Source organism: Grus americana, chromosome 6 (genome assembly GCF_028858705.1).
Source record: "Grus americana isolate bGruAme1 chromosome 6, bGruAme1.mat, whole genome shotgun sequence".
In the NCBI taxonomy this organism is placed as follows: Eukaryota; Metazoa; Chordata; class Aves; order Gruiformes; family Gruidae; genus Grus; species Grus americana.
Genome location: NC_072857.1, coordinates 42,314,150 through 42,331,426, shown reverse-complemented (window position 1 = coordinate 42,331,426; position 17,277 = coordinate 42,314,150). Strand labels below are relative to the sequence as shown.

The window sequence follows — 17,277 nt, the reverse complement described above, 5'->3', positions numbered from 1 at the left end:
GCTGTTTCCTGCTTAAGAACATAAAAAATGGAACCGTTTCTGACAAACAAGAAGTCAAGTTCAGCTAAAGATGAGGTGGAGGTAGGCGGGAAGTTCTGTAATTGCATTTTATTTAAGTCTTTATGAATTAGCTCTGCCAATTTTTTATTTTTGTTTTTTACTTCAAATGGCTTCCGAGTAAACTTTTCAGCTGCAATTACAGTTAAAACAGACTATGCTATATACAGTTGGATTTAACATATAGGAAGAATACTTTTTCTTGTTAACCTCTGAGTTCTGATTTACATGAACAACGACAAGGTTTAATTTTCTGTCATTATGCACAGGTTAGCCTAGACTGGATATTAATAGATACACATTCACACCCACAACCACTAGTACTGCATCAATCACATTTTGAAGATAAAACTTACACTCCATGGCAACTTTCAGGACACAAATTCTCTTCTCTTGTTTCCTCTTTTTAAACTACTTCAGCAATGCAGAGAGCATTGGAGGCAACTGCAGTACAACATCCAAGCCTTAGCGTCGAGGGTAAGGGGACGTGGGTGGGCAACACCAGAGGTAGGGTACCCTCAGGGCTCCGTTATGTTTAGAAGCTGCAACGACCACTTAGGTATTTTGTAAGCCACGGTGGTGACCAAACCATCTCCCGGCCATAGCAGAAATGGGGAGCCACAGGAGAGGGCAGCTAGCCACCTGGCTGCCCACAGCCGGGTCCTACGCTGGCCACCCATCGTTAGATCCACCAAGGAACGCATCACCTTGGCAAATGTTATCTTGTCAGCTACACGGTTGGCATTAGTAAACTTCTAGTCCTAAAGCACTTACGCTCATACATCTCTTGACACTTAAAAATAATTTGGAAGCTCATTTATACGCACATACATACTCGTGAGCACAGAAACTATCCTCGAATAAAGATAGCAGAACAACCATAGGAGGAAACCTAAAACCTCATCGACCAAAGAACAACAAACAAACAAGCCCACAAGCCAATCTAAGCTAAAAATGAAACAGAAAGGGCTTCAGCTGTATGCAGAAGTGGTGCTCTTGATGCCAGCGGTGTTCTTAGGTGCATATTACAGGGACGATATTCCAAAACTTCAGGCCTTCTGCAAGGCAGGCCATGCTGCCTGTATGTTCAAGCTTAGAATAATCAAAATGTAATGTTTGTTCTAAATTGACAGTAATAAATTAATCTCTTAAAAATAAAGACTGGAAAGCTTAAGTTAATGGGATGCTATTGCCGATGGAACTGTCAGAGTAATTCCGACCTCTGCCAAGACCTGAGTACATTGTTCACAGCATGGGGGAAAAAAAAAGCAACTGTAAGGGTCAGATCAGTATCACAAGGATTTAGATGGGCAGCACTTTCAAATGGAAATGTAGTTGCTAAACATCTCAAAAAAAAAAAAAAAGCAAGGTGTTTATATACTACCACGTACATGTAAATTTTGAGGGAGGGACAAAGTTGTTAGTAATTCCTGTCAAGTCCCAGAATTTATGCAAATCCAGATGGCTGAACTACAGGAGTTCATTTTTCTTTAAGGAAAATCTGGAAGTTTAAAAACAATTTAGCAAGAGCCAATTAATCAAAACCACCAGAAGTGTGCTGGGATGGCTGCCTATGAATTAGGAACGTTATGTTTCATATTAAGAAACTCCTTGAAAGCTAAGTGGGAAGTCTCCATGTATTTAATGGGCTAAGAGTATGGCTCAGGGACCCTGACTGCTACCAGAGGTGTGAGAGCAGACCACTGCGCCCAGCCTGGTGCCATCAACCCCTTTAAGGCCGTGCAAACCAAGGGCTCCACTGATGTGAAGTACAAGAACCCTCTGGAAGGTTCTTGGATGGGAGAGCGGAGGTTTGAGCCTTCACCTCAGCCAGAACCCAGCTGAAAAGAAAAAGGAGTTGTCTTTCTACGATTACCGTGGTGGTTTACTTTCACGTTTGCAGTGTGGTTTCTTGGTTTCAGGCATTGTGCTGGTCAAAGGTAAAAACAACGAAACGCAAGCGAAACAGGAGTTGTGCCAGCCACGGGCTTGGCCAATCCAAAACCTGCAGCTAGAGAAGACTTGACAGTTCAATAGGGTAATTCTTTAGAAAAATAGAAAAATCAATTAAATGTTGAATGGTTGCTAGGAAAACATGGGTAGAGGTAACTATGTTGAACAATTCCTTTTTTTTAAGTCTTGGTAATTGAGACAAAAATTTGTAAAGATTTTGAACTATGCTCTCCCCTTTTCATTTTTTATATCTTGATTCAGTGGTTTGCTGTTAAAAGCAGTAGTGTTACTCAGCAGCCATTTTTTTTATAGACAATATTTGATGGATAGAAGAAAAAACACACTTCAAGAGTGGGATCTTGGATGCAAAAATCCTGACCAAAAAAAGTTTCACATTCTATTAAAATATTCTATATCTACCATGGCTTGCATTTTCTACGGTATTTCTAGTCAACCTATCTCCATTAGAATCCTGAGAATCAAAACCCCATAGTCTTAGGTATGTCAAGCTGACAGAAGGGAAGAAGACAAAACACGCAACTTTTATTGTTACAAGTGGAAGAGTGAACTTCAAAGGCATGTATCACCACAGGTGTTCCTCTAACAGCTCTGTCCTCCACCTCGTGTCTCCCACAGCCAAACGAATCTAGCTCTTTGTTACGTTTCCACCTCAGTAGATGCAGATGAAACTGTGGAGGAGGCTGTGGGCAGCCGTGGGTCAAGGAGAGACAAGGGGAAAGAGGAGTTTGCCGCACTTGCGTGACTTTGTAGGAATGGCTGCCTGGAGGTCTCCTCACTTCGTGCTGCTCCTCGGACACAGGAGTCTGGTCTCGGCCACCAGGATATCACCAGGTGGGAGGGGATGGAGGTAAGCGACCGCTTCACCACAGCCCTGGCTCCCCTCCCGTTCGGCCGGCCAGCCAGCCGCCCGGGCCCGGAGGCGAGAGGCGGCCGCTACGCCCAAGCTGCCAACCGAGGGTCCCTGCCCGCATGGGCCTCCGAGGCTGAGGGGACCCGGCCTACCCGCGGCCAGCGGGGCCTCTGGGGACCCAAACCCCGCTCCGGGTTCCCATCCCGCCTCCGAGGCCGAGCTGCCCCGATACGGGCCGGGCTTCGCCGCCGGTCCCTGAGGGGCTGCGGGCCCCGCGCCGACATGGCGGACACCGGCCGGAGCCCCCCGGGCCGCGCCGTCGCCTAGGTGATGGGCCGCGCGCCACGGGGCGGGGCGGGGCTGGGGGGGCCAGGGCGTGGCCTGATTGGTTCCCTTCCCCCCGTCGGGATGGGACGGGACGGGACGGGGGGGTAGGAAAGAGGGAGCCGTAGCTATAAATAAACCGCGCTTCCTGATTGGCCGGGGGGGAAAATGGTCGCACCACGTGACTCTCCATCTAAAAATTCCAAGATGGCGGATCCCGTCACGGGCTGAGTCCGTTGGTGGCGCGCGCGCCGCGGTGTCCGCGCCGGGGCTATCGCCGCACAGCATCGCCGCCTCGCCCGCCGCCACCCAGGTCAGTACACGGCGCCCCGCCGCCTCACTCCCCCCGCCCCCGGGCCGTGCCGCCCCCGCCGCTGCGCCCGAGTGGCCGCGACGCGGCCCCTTTAAAGCCGCGCGCTTTTCTGCCCGCCGGCTTTTAATTGCGGCGGGGCCTCTCCCGGCCGCCGGGTTCTTAAAGGGATCGGCGGCGCGCGGCTGTTTTGCCGCTGTGCTCCGACCGTGAAGCGCGGAGCGTTCCGGAGGGGGAGGTGATGGGCAGCTCCCTGCGCCAATCGGGTTCGCCCGTGCTGCAGTGGCGGGTGGATTTGAGCCGCTCGGTGGCTCTCGCCGCGCGCTGATTGGGTGGCGCGCTCGGCGGGGCGGGGCCGCCGCGCGCCATCACTCAGCATGGGCGTAGCGGTGCGGTGGGCGGGCCGGGGGGCGTGACAGGCAGCGCTCCCGCCCATTCAGCGCGCCGGGCCTCCCCGCCGCTCGTGTTTTTTGTGAATGAGGCGGGTGGGGCCGGCCATCCCGCAAGCCCCGCCCCTCCCTCGCTGGCCACGCCTCATCCCTCCCCTCCTGGGCGGCCGCGGCTCCTCCTCTCCCTCCCCCCCCGCCTTCCCCCCCCCCCCCCCCCCCCCCCCCCCCCCCCGCGGCGAGCAGCGCCGCCGCCTCGGTGCTGCGCGGGGCTCGGCGGGGAGCGATGCGGGCAGCGGTGAGTGCTGCGCCCGGCAGCGGCCGGGCCGAGGGCTGTGGCGAGGGCGTGGGCCCGGGGGCGGCGGGGCGCGGACGCTGGCCGGTGCGGCGGGGCGGGAGCGGCGGCCCTGCGGCGGGGGCGACGCCCGCGGTGGGGCCCTGCGGCGCCGAGCGGGCCGCGGCCCGGGGTCGGTTCTTCACACGCACCCCCCCCACACCTCCCCCCGCCCCGTCTCCCCTCTTCGCTCCGGGAATAACGCGGGACTTGGGGAAAGTTTGTGTCGGAGCCGGCTCCGCCCGCGGCCCCGCCGGAACGCGCCTCATGCCGGGCCCGGGGCTGCCTGACGGGGCAGCGGCTCCGGGGCTTGGGCCAGGGAGATCGCCCCGGCCCCCGGGGCAGCGGTCCCTTGAAGAAAATGATTAAAAATGGCTTTTTTTTGTAGCTAGGAGGAGAAAACAAGGGGTATTCTCCTCAGCATCACCGCGCTTTTTGGAAGTCCTGAGGTAATGTTGGGCTGCAAGGGAGAATGACAGGTCCAAGCCGAGGTAGGGCTCCGTCCTCCGCCGGCTGCGCCTTCTTCCCCCCAAAAATACTGTCTTTTGGGGAGCTGCTGGTGGATGAAGCGCGTGTGCCGCTCCGAAATGTAAAGCTTTGGTTTGTGCAACGATAAATGAGCAGCAAACAACAACAGCAAAAAGATTGTTCTGCGTTCGGAGGAGCGCAAAGGGAGGTGTTGCTGAGCGGTTGTGTGTGGGTTTTGCTGCAGGAATTTATCAGGAAAGATGCTGTGCAATCGCTGGGCTCCTTAAATGTTATCTTTTGAGTGTTTGTGGCGTGGCTAACGCAGCATGACATCTTCAGTAAGCAAATGTATTTACATAACAATTATTTGACATTATAGCTCCGCGCAGCGTAGCATTTAAAGGGAAGTAAACCTGCCCTTTATTCAAAACACTTGCGTAATTGTTTTGTGCACGCATTTTGTGATAGTGGAAGGTTGGTTGGTTTTTTTTTTTTTGGGTGGTTGTTTGCTTGTCAGTAGCCTGCTTCAGAAGATTTGCATAAATTAGGCTTGTCACCACAACCGCTTGTTTTCTGGCCATAAGAGCGGATTTCACGTTACAGGCTTGCTTGATATTCCAGACTGGTTTACAAGTCTAAAAATGTTCCTAAGAAAGCGGGATCTGCGTTGGAAAGGTGTGGGTGGATTCGGGATGTGAAAATCACTTGTAAATCTGGGATGCAGTGTGCAGCTCAAGGGCGGTGGAGCGGGGTGTAGGTGCTCTCCAGTGTTCTCCATTTCTTCTCAACAGGGGTATCCGGGCAGCTTTATTTCATGCTTGTTTCCAACAGCTGTATTCCGTTATCTTCATAATGCTAATTTGAGACTGAAGAGATGGAGCGAGTATTATTTTGGCCCTCCGCGCTACAGTGAATTTCACCGTTGAGTGAATAATCTCCTTGCCAATGCATTTTGATTTACTGGTATTATGTACTGTCAATAAATGGGACTTGTGCTGTATTCGCTGCTGTCAAAGTGCTTTTGGTTGTTGCCAAAAGCTACCTGGAGTTAATTATCTGAATTGGACTTTTTTTTAATGGCAACATTTTTAAAAGCTAAGGAGCTCTGAAGTTTATATAATAATCTGGTTCTTGGCAAGGTTTCTTTTTTTTTTTTTTTTTTTTTTGTAATGCGGTCTGTCGTGGCACTGAGTTTTAATCGTTTCTGATGTTTCCACCGCCACTGTACGTATGGAGTTTTCAGCCTAAAAGCTGCAGTTGTTGCTCCGCAGCCTCTCTGAAAGAGTTAAGAGGGCACTGAATTAAGAAAGCTCAGCTGCTTGTATACAAATATACAGCAATTACAAGGCAACAAAGTTATTGCAGAATCCTACTGTAACCATGGTAACATGTTCACTCAATTACATTTTGAAATGTAAAATGCCACCCAGTTAGAAAGAGTAAGTTTTAGCGACTGCAGATTTTCTGTATAAAGCGGAATGTGTAAGACGCGGCTTTCCAGGATTATATACTTCATATTTGGATGGCATGTTTTAGCATGCGCATCTGACAGATTTCTGTTGCTGATTTTAAGCTGTGCCCTTGGTTGTCTGAACTTAGGGAAAAATATAAAATCCACAGCCCTTTATATCTTCAAAATTTAACTTTGCCATCCTATAATTTTTTTGGGTTTGCTTCAGGACTTGGCTTTAGAAAGTGGACAGATTAGAAAATGCATGAAATGCATTTTGAAAATTACCTCAGAATACCAGAAGAATTTGTCATTTACTTAATGGGATGGAGGCATGAAAGAACAGCATACGTGTGGCATGAAAGCTTTTATTCCTTTGGGAGGAAATGTTTGTTGAGCAGTCTCTGTTTGCGTAGCGCGATCTCCAACAGAATATCCTAAAGTAGAAGAAAACTGGCAGGTGTGAGCTACCGAACTTGTGGTCAGCACCAGGAGAAAGCAGTGCAGGAGTTCTGGAGAAGCCCAGGGAGCATCCGTCAGCCCCAGGTTCAGGACACCAAGGTCCTGATGTGCAATGCAGGTGAACTCCTTAGTGGGAGTTAGTTTCATTTATTGCTTGCCTTTTGAGGGTGACTCGCTAGCAAAAAGGAATAAACCAGAAAAAGTAGTTTCTTGCATATGTTCATCTTTGTGCTGGTCAAGATGCAGCTTACTGCTTTGCTGTGCTCATGTTTCATGGTGAGCATCCCATTAATGCAGAAAAGGGAAGAACAACAATGAGCTTAAAATGAGTTTTTCTTTTAACTAGCAGTGGTGTGCTTACAGACACCTGCAGATTGATGAACTTCTGAAGAAGTTACTAGTACTAGGAGCTGATAAGAAATAGTTAAGTGGATGCAGATTGCTGTGGGTTGTCTTGAAGAAACGCATTTTGCCCAGATATTGAAGGGCTTGAACTGCAGGCTGCCTCCCAGGCCCTTGGAGTATCTGGATTGGGGAAGGTTTGCAAGTCCCCTGGACCTGTGTTGGATTAGGGGTGGTTTTGGAAGGAAGCTCTGTCCAACCTGCCGGGTCTTTCTGCTTTCACCACGAGCAGGTAGCTTGCCTGCCATGTGGCTTGCACATCCGTCAAAAGCAGCACTTGAGCAAGTGTGACTTTCTGCTCCCATGGCGAATGCTCGTTTTTCTTTTTGCCTTCTACCGTGGGCAGAGGTGGAAGCACGGGAGCTGCCTGTTTATAGACTGCTGAAAAGGTGGAGTTGATCTCACTCTTTAACCCTAAATCACATGTTGAACTGCAAGGGCGAGGAGTAGGACTTGTTAAAATTGAGCATGAGTCCGTGGTTTTAGATTAGATTGCCCTCTTAATCTCTCTTTGAAATGGCTTTGTGCTTTCTGGGGAATAGAGTTTTTTTTAAAGCCATCTTAAGGTACATCTGTAATTCAGAAACTAGGTGCAGTGCCTGAAACTTGCCCTCTAGGATCATTTGTAGGTTTCAAATCTGAGGAAGCTACAGACTTTCTGTACATGAACGTGCCCAAACACATTCAAAATGTTGAGACAAAAAATTGCCACCAAATACATAGTGTGTGATAGGGTCAAATATCCTAGGCCAAATTTCGTTCGTCTTCCAGAGCTGAGAATAGGCAAGAGCTTTTACAATGGATTGCTCACAAACTTACTTATCACATACCTTGTGCTAAAAGCAGTTAGTATGTTGAGTGTCTCTTAAAACTTATTGTGCAGCCTTCCCTTGAGGAGGGCAAACTGACAATTTATTGTGGGGCGCTTATGTTCTTGATCAGCTGAACATTGGGCATGTTCCACTGAAAGACTGCTGTCTTCATTTTTGGCACTTTTGATTGTTTGAAGCATTCCTCTAACGCTTGTATGCCATGCTGTGCCTTTCTAAGGTCACAGAGACTAGTTGTCCTCGTATTTTCTCAAAGGTAGCATGCGGCGGTCTGGGTTAAGTGGCCTAAGTGTGTGCTAATGCGATGCTCTCTTCAGGTCTTGAAAACCTGAGTGCTCACTGCCCAGCTGTGCCAACTTAATCTTAGGGTTAAAACATTTATTTTGTGTCCTTTTCCAGTTAAAGAAGTGATTGTGTTACACTCCTTGGCATTGTGTGTGTGTGTGTGTGTGTATATACACGTATAATACAAACCCGAAATCCTTGGGACCATATTTTCACTTGTCTTGCATCTATGGTTGACTACACATGGTAATATTATCAAAAGAGTTTATTTGCTGAATAGTATCTGTTGCTAGCCTGTTACAAAAAGCTTGGACACAAGCAAAGCTTGTCACAAACCACAAAGAAATATTAATTGAACATGTTATTTGGACACTGGTAGCAACACTCATTAAATATTTGCCATGTATTCTTAACTCTTCTTGCTGGCTTCTTTGGTGGGGTCCTCTTCTACTTCATTAGTCTTCCAGTTTACCTTTAGCTTCTTTCCAGTTATCCCATTGCTTTTCTGTAATCCTTTTCAATCCTACTTCCTAGTCTGCAAGGCCAGCCCTTGGGTTCAAATTTTATCAGACTCCTGCTGGAATCCTTTGTGCTTTTGTAAAAGCGCATGCTGCTGGACAGTGAAGCTGCCAGGATGTGTCTTGTCGCTGAATTCAAAATTGCTTTTCAGTTTTGAGTCCGTTTTCCTTTTACCTTTGCTTCCAGGTTCCCCAGGTCCAAGCGTACCAGTGCTGCAAAGCAGTGAAAGAAACCTGGCTCTCCTCAGCTTGCTCGCTGATCTCAGAGGTCTGGGTAGGGGTGGGGAAAAAAAACCCATAAAAATACGTGGTTTTGCCTCAAATTGTTTAAGCTGAGAAACAGCAGAAACGCTAAGGCTATCTGCTTTAATAATTAGAAATGTGGCAATGTTGTTACCTAGTAAAAGGGGTAAATAGTCTTCTAACAAATTAAAGTAAAAGCTGCGTGTGGTGGGGGAGGAAATGCGTCTTAGCATTCTGATTTGATTTAGATTGTCTCTTACAGATACTGTGTCTGTATTCAAGTCCTTGGATGAGGGAACTCCTCAGACCGCTGTAGTAATTAATGCCACTTGCATTTTGATTGTGTTATGCAGAAAACTGAAGTGGGCCAGGTTTACTTTATCCTGCAGTGGACCACGTTGATAAGGCAATATATAACAGATGATTCATGAAGTGATGCTTGTCGTTGCCAGGACTGCTTGAATAGCAAGCAGATTTTGGGCAACGCTTCTTCGCTGGAAAGATTTGGGCAGTTTAAACTGAGAGGAGGAGAAGAGACAAATATGCACTGTATTTCTGGCTATCTGAAAGGAGCTGTGCCTTACAAAATTTAGAAGTTGTTGGGGTGGGGAAATGGGTAAAATAAGGGGGTAGAGAAGCAGGAAAGCACACAGAGGTTGCATAATGATGTTGAAAAAGGGAACAATTTGGAAAAGACTGTAAAAATCTCTTGGAAAGCTTCTGTGGTTTTCCTTTTGCAAGGAATTATAGCTTGGCCTTCCTCTATAAAAATTCGGGCTTTTTTTCATGGCATTCGCTACTAGACACATCTTGATCAACTTCATATTTTTTTTTCTTTCATGTTTTCCTATTGAATATTACCTCAGAAAAGTTTGTATAAAATCTGCTTCAAACTACCGTCTTCTAGCGCAGAGGAATGTGTGTTGACTTGTGGTCACGGGCACACTTAGCTGTCTGCCCTCATCAAATGATTGAACCTTTGTTCCTCGTACAAGAAGTATTTAAAAACCCAAAAGTTGCAATTTGAGAATTAGATCTTAGACTAATAAGAAACCTCTTTCTAGTTTGGTCAAGATTAGGTTTTGTTAATTTACTTATTTATTTTATTATTTTTTTTACCCTAAGAGACCTCAGAGACAGCCATTTAGTTTGGCTGAGGATCAGAAAGGAGCCAGAATCCATAGGATATGCCAAAGGGTTGTTGTGGCAGCGTGTCGCCCAGGAGGCAATGATGTCTAGGGAAGCATTCGGCAAGTTTTTCAGCTCTGCGTGTTGCACATGTGACTTGCTGAAATGGCAAATTGAAGACCCTGCCTTGGGTACAACCTGGCTGTCGTGCCTGGGTTTGTTCCTGCGTTCACTCTTGTTTTCTATCAAGTTTGATCTCCTGTAGCCCTTTTCTGGATATATGCATCTGTACATTTTATAACAAACCAGTAAGCTGTTGGGTTAATGATTGTATTGTAAGGGTTTTGGTTTTTTGCAATCATAGGATAAAATAACGTGTAGAAGATTAACATCTAAGAATGGGCGCTAGCAGCGTAGCGATGTATTGTTTCAAATGATCTTTTTAAGCACGTCACTCTTTCATTCTGGTGAACACTGACATCCAGTTGAACTCAACTCCATTTATCTTTTATGAGTAGTGAAGAATTTTGTTATTTCACACATAGGAAATAATTCACTTTATTAATTTTTCTGAAGAACTGGTGCTTTAATGAGATGTCTGTCACTAAGACTTAATTACTGTTAAATTCTGTGAGCATTAGTATACTGCGACTCATTCTGTGTAAAATCAAATTTCATTTGTCAAACGGGCACGATAGCATTAGTTTGCTGATATAATTGGCATTAACTTAAATTTGAGAAATAGGAGTTATTCATAACTGGCCTGCTGCTCGCACTGGTGTGGTTTTTCATTGTATTTCAGTAAAAACCTGTAGCTTTCACAAAGTTATCTCTAGTCAGTTAACATACTTTTATTGTGTTGCGTTTTCCTAATCTGCTAATAGGAAAAGCTTATGTTGTGTTTGCTCAGTAGGAAAATGTTCAAGTTAGTTCTGGTGTTGTGTTGACAAAACTTTGTGTTTTGTGTGCATCGCTCCAAGAAAAGGACTCAAAATGTAAGCCCGAAACAATGAATTAATTCTGTTGCAAGCTGTTCCCAGCAAGTATTCAGAAAGGGAGTGTTGTTCTAAGTATTAGGAAAGTTACAGTTTTCCCCATGGGAGCTCTAGTTACCTAGTTTTTGTTAGCATTTGTTCCGGATTCTGTGAAAATCACAAATACAGGTAGTTCTTGTGGTGAGCAAAAAACTGGCCTGCCTTCTTGCTGTGGGTTCATAGAAGGCGTAGAGCTGTGAGGTTTGCTGTTCTGCTCAAATAATGCGCACAAAAGTGTTAAGTGAAGAAAAACTGCATAAATAACCCTTTTGAAATGCTGAGGATTCTGAAAAATGTAGTAGCCTGTGAGTTTTAACCTTGAGAGCTTGGTGGCTCAGGGAAGGGTGCGAGTGTGGCAGTGAGAAGGGTAAAGTCTCCGCTCTGGAAACACAGCGCTAACGGGTCAGGTATTTGTGAATATTGGCTAATTTGGAAAAGGTGGGATGAGATGGAATATGGGCTATTGGCCTTGACTTTGAATGCAGTGGCTCAAATTGCAAACAAGTAAGAATGTAAAGGTTATCTAATTCCCAAGGACCAGTGGAAGGGGAAGACCTGTGGTGCAGATGGTCAAGGAGAATTTCTAGGTAAAACTGAGCTTTTCTGCAGGCTGGATTATATTTTAGAGCACGGCATAGATGGAACGTGTTTCTTCAAGTGAAAAGAGAATTGCTTCTCCAGTCAGCATAGACTTTAAAAAAAAATAGTAAAAAAAAAAAGTTCCTGTACCTAGTGCTTTGGCTGAGTCTGGAGGGGACTTCTCCAAGTCATGGTACAGGCAAGGTAGCAGGACTCTGAAACAGAGGTTGGGCTCTTGCACCACAGCAGGATGTACACCCTGCTGAGAAGCCTTTAGGGAATTTTGGGGAAAAAGGGAGCACAGGTATCTCAGAAAATATTTGGTCATGTTTCTTGTGGAGGACTTGTTGGAGGACATGAGCGATGGCACCTTTTATAAAACTGGTGAGGGCAAGAAGGTGTGGTTTCCTGCTGCCTTGTGTCCCCTTCCCAAGGAGACAATGCAGTTTGAGTGTGGTTTGTGCTGCTGTAGCGTCTTCAAGGGCAGTGAAAGAAATGGCTCCCTACGATGCTAGCAGGATCTTTGTTGGGTTGATGCTAAGCACAGCCCTTCCTGCTCCATGTGCAAAGCGGAAAGCCTGGCCTGTTGCTGTTGTTTGCTGCTGCTAGTCAACAATCCAACCCCTGGATTTCTGTAAACATCACCTCTGCTGTAGGTGGTGATTACTGTCAAAAATTAACTGAAGTTCTCCAAGTTTAATTCTATTGCTGCCGTTCCTACTCAGCGGCAGTGTCACCCAGATATGTTTGGTAGTGAGTATGCTCAACTCTGTGTGTCTTGTCTTCTGTCTGTGATGAAGAGGAAGGGAAAGCAAGATGAAGAAGCCACACACAGCCAGGTATGTTTGAAGCTAGTGTTAGATACCGTACTGAGTAACCGATCCTTCCAGTGGACTGGAAGAGAAATTGGCTACCGTGATCTGCATTTGCATTTCAGTTTTTCCTCACCTACTTGATGTAAATAAGCCTCCTAAAATAAATTATTTTCCATATGGATTCTGTTGTGCACTTCTCCTACCCAAGACTGATTCTCTGTTTGAATCTAATGCCAATGCTTTGGTTGGGAGAAAATTTTATTTACTTATTTATTTCCCCCAACTCTTACCTGCTGTCAGAGCTTGGTAGAGGCTGAAGGATGCATTTGAATGAACATTGCATCTCACAGAATCCTGGAAGCGCGATCAAAAGAGGAGGGAGAGAACTGGAACTGAACAGCAGGGAATTTATTGTGATTGCACATGGTAGGTATTGAATACTTTGGAGGCTGTACTCACTTACCTTTCTATTGGGCTTTTCTTCATCCCTGTACCGAAGTCAGTGCTATGCACTGCACTGAAGACAGACTGCTGCCTCATCTGCTCCCCATGCCTCAAATGGCACATTTGATGATGGGCTTAATCATAATGAATTGTGAATGAAGTCTTAGCATTAAAAAACCAAGTTCTTGCTTGAAGCTCTGCAAAACCTATGAAGTGGTACAAGGCAACTTGTGACAGAGAACAGTAATCTGAGTTTTTACGTTATAAATTATCAAACCAGAGCTTAGATACTTCTGGATCAGTAGACAACAAAGTTTATGTTGATGTACATAATTATGTGATTTCAGGGCAAAGTGTAGCTCTGTTATCAGCTACAGTATACCTTGAAGAAGATGGCCTTCTAAGTTGAAATCTTGGTCATGAGCACATACTGTGAATCGCTGAACATAGAAAAGACTTTTACTATGCAATTTTAGGAGCAATCCATGCTGGTTTTGGGTGGATTTACACAGATTACACGGTCTTGTTAGCCTCTGTGGCTGTATGTGAGTATCTTTTGCTGATGTTTCCTGTACTAGGTTATGCTTTGTAAACAGAAATAGATGGTGGTGGTACCTGATGAATCTGATTCTTGTGTCTGGTCCGTGGCACTGCAAGTGTAAAGATAGCTGGTGTTTGGTTTAGGGGGGATCAGATCCTTGTTGGTGCAGAAAGCTTGCACACACACGAGAAAACAAAGGAATCCGTTCTTTTGATGGAGAGGTGAATGGTGCAAATCCCTTCTGGGCAGTATTGGGCTGATCTTTGTGAGCTGGCTGGTAACCTGGGAATGGTGGTGTGGGGCAGTCGGGAGAGCGCTGCAGTCAGTGCCCAGGGTTGACTGTCTTGGATGGCAGACATATGGCTAGTACCAGTTTTCTATGACCATCAAACTATAGTGTCCTTACATCAGTTATTGACAGTATTAGAAATCTCAGCTGAATTCAGTTTGGCACTGAAAGTGTGCTGCTTCTGGTCTTTGCTGTAAAAACACTGGTCTAAAAATAAACTGATGTACAGGGATGCTGAAAGCAGGGGAGCAAATGAACTTGTGCGCAGAACATAAGGCAGAGCGCTTGACTGATTGTGGAGATGGTATCACAGAGTAATGCAAACGATGGCGTGAGTGAGGTCAAGACAGGAAAGTTTTGCACAAGGTAATAATTCCATTGTAAGAGGAGAAGGAAGTAAGAAAACTGAGACTCTTGGATAGACATCGAACTCTTCCGTAAGCCTACCAGCGGCTAGACTGCTGCACTTCAAAGGGTATGTGCCATAAAAGCCCAAATAGCAGTTGGGTGAGGAATATTACACTCCAGGTATGAAATCCTGTAGTGTAACAGCAAACCAGGCTGTCCTTGTGCAGGTCCTGTTAGAAACTGGAGGGAGGACTGCATAGACAGTATTAAAGAAAAAAAAAAAAAGAAATTGCATTCATGTTATTTAGGTATTTACCTCATTTAAAATGGTAGAAAACCCAAGCAACTTGAGATGCAGCTGTCTAATGCTAGAAATGAGAACAGCATCTGCTTTGCATGGGGCTTATCACCCCTCCTCGTGAGAAGGATATCCAGTTATTGTATACTTTCAATTCCTAGATCTTCCCAAGTGCCATTATGAATGACATTCCCCACATTCTTTCCTTTGCTGGAAGGAGCTGATCAAGCCAGGAGGTTGGGAGTCACGCTGGAAGCTGAGAGATAGCCTAACGAACTAGAGCCTGAGCTTTCTCTTCCCTCTTTCAAGGGTATTCCCGATGTGGTACCCCCCAGTCCGAGGAGTTCAATATGGACATCTGATCCTCCTTGCTGCCTTTTTTGCCCCAGTAAGAAAAATCTTCAGTGTCTGCATTCACTACAGAAACTTGTAAGAGGAGCAAGTTAGGCTATATTTAAATAAAGAAAAAAAAAAAGCAGCATATTCTTGGCAATAATTTAGACTTTTGCTGTAAACTGTCTACATTCCCTGGGGGATGAGGTCTCCTTTTGTGAAAATCTGTTCCGGATTCAGTATGTTTGACAATTTCTCTGTATGACTACCTTCAGTTTTTCGTTTTGGTGGTGTAAATGAGCAGACTAATGTGTGTGCTTCTAAGTACTCAGATTGTTTTTTTAAAAAAAATTATCAAAATAACCTCTTAAGTATGCTGGGGACTGATGAGGCTTGCATTCCTAGTATTGCAACACAAGGTGTTCTCTGTTCTAGACTGTAAATATTTATCTCTTGTCAAAGCAGAGCAGTTACTATTGGGAACTGATCTGGCATGCAAAAAGGTTTTCCTTAAGGAATTTGTTTCCTTTTATTTACAGTGTTATCGTATATTTAAATTCCAGGGCCTCAGTGTATAGCTCTGAGGCTTGTTCTTAACACTGGCAATGAAAATCTAAATTATCACAGCCTCTGAATACGGATAACTGAATTCTGAGCATATGCTGTAGCCAACCAACAAGCGTGGGTGTGAAATTCAAGCAAACATAGGAAAAGGTACTGATGTTTTCCTGCAGCTGCAGGAGGACTACGAAATGAGAGAGCCTGCAAGCCCTGCCACCGGGTGCTTTTGGGCAGTAGGGAATTTGCTTCCAGTGACTCTGCTTGGGGTGGCTGTGATGGAAAGAGTATGTTTTGAGCATAAGTGTTTCATGGTCTGGCATTTTGCAGTTGCTTGTCTCTTCCCCTGCTCTCCGCGTGGCTCTCTGCTCTCGGAGCAGGCCCTCACGAACCCTTTCTGTGTCTCCATTTAGCCTCCCTGCCAGCAAACGTGCTTTGTCATTACTTTTCTTCAGGACCTTCGCTGCTGTGAGTTTTGCTGAGCTATCTCTTGTTAAATTACTAATCTGTTATGTTTACCACAGGTATGGAGAGATCTGGAGATGGTTTCCTGCAAGTGGTAATATCTGAATCCTCTCTGCTGGCTACCAGTCCTGCTTTTGGAGAGTTGTAGTTTGCTTTAATCTCTCTGCAGTGGCTTATATTTCTGGGTAAATTGTTTCTGTTGTATTGTGCCATATGTGGGAGGCTTATTCAGCCTGGAAGGGTCTGATTTTTTTTTTTTTCTTTTTTACATCTTCTTAGCTTTTGTACCTACTTATTTTTTGATACTGGCAATTGCTGAGGTTCTCTGTGCTTGTTAGGTAGCAGACTTCCCTGTGTACTTAGTCTCAGAAGAGAAGCCAAGGGCTGTCAAGCAGGTGTCCTAGTTGGAGTACTTTTTTTCCCTTTTTTAGGAAACGAGCTCATTGAATGAAATAAGTTACTGAAGCTAAGTTCAGTCCCTGCCGTCGTAGGGAAGAGCTGCTTTTACTCTTGCTTATAGATGTGCAAAATGCATGTCTTGGGCTGTATCCCACACTGGCCTTTGAGCTTGTCTCTCTGATTCAGAGGTAGTGGGCAGATAAAATGAAGTAAAAATAAAAAGAAATGCTTTCTTTGGCTCTGTTTTCATATGTAAATATATATTTATATGTAAATATATATGTGAAATAATATCTATTTCATATTCTCACATATACATTTCTGCTTGGTGTCTCTCCCTCTCAAAACTTCAAGGCCAGTAGCTGGATGTCCCAAGCATTGCCTTTTTGAAACAGCTCTTAACTTCAGAGTTTATCATCTGCTGTCAAGTCACGTAAACTTAAGTTCTTGCTCTGTAATATCTGTCTTCAGGGATGCACGGTCAATACAGCCTTTATTTTCTCCTCTCTCTGAAATCTTGTGTGAAATTTGCTGTTTGTGGCTTCTGGGCAAGAAGCTCTTTCCTGGTTTGGTAATTGATGCAGCTTTGTCAGGGTAGTTTATAGCTTTATGTAGAGTCTTTTTTATATTAGAGTACTAAAAGGTAAATGTCCAAAGTGATTCATAAACACTGATATTCGAAGTTGAGACATTTTTTGACTAGAAACCTTTGTTCAGTATTTCCTTGAATGAGAAGTAAATCTGCCTTGGTCAAAGGGAACTGTTCTGTATGGTTCTATGCTGGAGTCGTCTCTCTTGCTTTAATGCAATGTATTTTAGTAGAATTGAAGTTGGTTTTGAATGTTACTGGCTTCTTGTGCTCTTGGTAGCAGTGGCTGCCTATTTGCATATTTACTGGCTTCTGTGCATCCAGATATGTCAGCAGCCTCTGCTCCTTTTCACTTGATCTTATCTCCCCATTCCGTTTTAGGAAAAAATTCTTCCGATCTCCTTCCCCCCGCCCCAGCCTTGGAGCACGCTTTGCACACAGAGCGTTTTCAGGTAACGGAGAGTCACGCTTGCTTTGCAGCAGCTGCGTGTACTGATGCTTGAATTTAAAACTGGTGCCAAAACGTAAATTTTCAGAGGTGACTAAAATCCAAAGGAGTTATTT

At 45.3% G+C, this 17,277-nt stretch overlaps 1 protein-coding gene across 12 annotated transcripts in view; it reads left to right on the top strand.

Moving 5' to 3' along the window:
- Positions 1-3,385: 3,385 nt before the first annotated feature.
- The window catches only part of HDAC4 (histone deacetylase 4), a 248,173-nt gene continuing 234,281 nt past the window's right edge, over positions 3,386-17,277 (top strand). For 4 of the 12 annotated variants that reach the window (XM_054829931.1, XM_054829932.1, XM_054829929.1 and 1 more), the window contains exon 1: positions 4,137-4,199. The gene's annotated coding sequence lies outside the window, so the exon portion shown is untranslated. Of the gene's footprint in view, positions 3,519-4,136; positions 4,200-4,706; positions 4,727-17,277 lie in introns of those variants that run through there. The other 8 variants (XM_054829930.1, XM_054829923.1, XM_054829925.1 and 5 more) reach the window with 5 other exon arrangements.